Source organism: Mastomys coucha, unplaced genomic scaffold (assembly GCF_008632895.1).
Source record: "Mastomys coucha isolate ucsf_1 unplaced genomic scaffold, UCSF_Mcou_1 pScaffold4, whole genome shotgun sequence".
NCBI lineage: Eukaryota > Metazoa > Chordata > Mammalia > Rodentia > Muridae > Mastomys > Mastomys coucha.
Genome location: NW_022196910.1, coordinates 5,080,319 through 5,081,341, shown reverse-complemented (window position 1 = coordinate 5,081,341; position 1,023 = coordinate 5,080,319).

Genomic DNA, 1,023 nt, shown 5'->3' with positions numbered 1-1,023 from the left:
AAGAAAACTTCAGACCAATTTCCCTTATGAATATCGATGCAAAGATATTCAATAAAATTCTTGCAAACAGAATCAAAGAACACATCAAAACGATCATCCACATTATCAAGTAGGCTTCATCCCAGGGATGCAGGGATGGTTCAATATACGGAAATCCATCAACATAATTCACTACATAAACATATTCCAGGACAAAAACCATATGATCATCTCACTAGATGCTGAGAAAGCATTTGACAAAATCCAACATCCCTTCATGATAAAAGTCTTGAAAGATCAGGAATTCAAGGCTCATATTTGAACATAGTAAAAGCAATATACAGAAAACCAGTAGCCAACATCAAACTAAATGGAGAGAAACTTGACGCAATCCAACTAAAATCAGAGACTAGACAAGGCTGCCCACTCTCTCCCTACCTATTCAATATTGTACTTGAAGTTCTAGCCAGAGCAATTAGACCACAAAAGGAGATCAAATGGATATAAATTGGAAAGGAAGAAGTCAAATTATCACTATTTGCTGACGATATGATAGTATACTTAAGTGACCTCAAAAATTCCACCAGAGAGCTCCTAAACCTGATAAAAAACTTTGACAAGTTAGCTGGATATAAAATTAACTCAAGCCAATCAGAGGCCTTCCTATACACAAAGAATAAACAGGCAGATAAAGAAATTAGGGAAAGAACACCCTTCACAATAGTTACAAATAATATAAAATACCTCAGTGTAACTCTAACTAAGCAAGTAAAAAATCTGTTGGACAAGAACTTCAAGTCTCTTAAGAAGGAAATTGAAGAAAATCTCAGAAGTTGGAAAGATCTCCCATGCTCATGGATTGGCAGGATTAATATAGTAAAAATGGCCATCTTGCCGAAGGCAATCTACAGATTCAATGCAATCCCCATCAAAATTCCAACTCAATTCTTCACAGACTTAGAAAGAGCAATTTGCAGATTCATCTGGAACAACAAAAGATCCAGGATAGCCAAAAGTATTCTCAACAATAGAGGAACCTCTGGT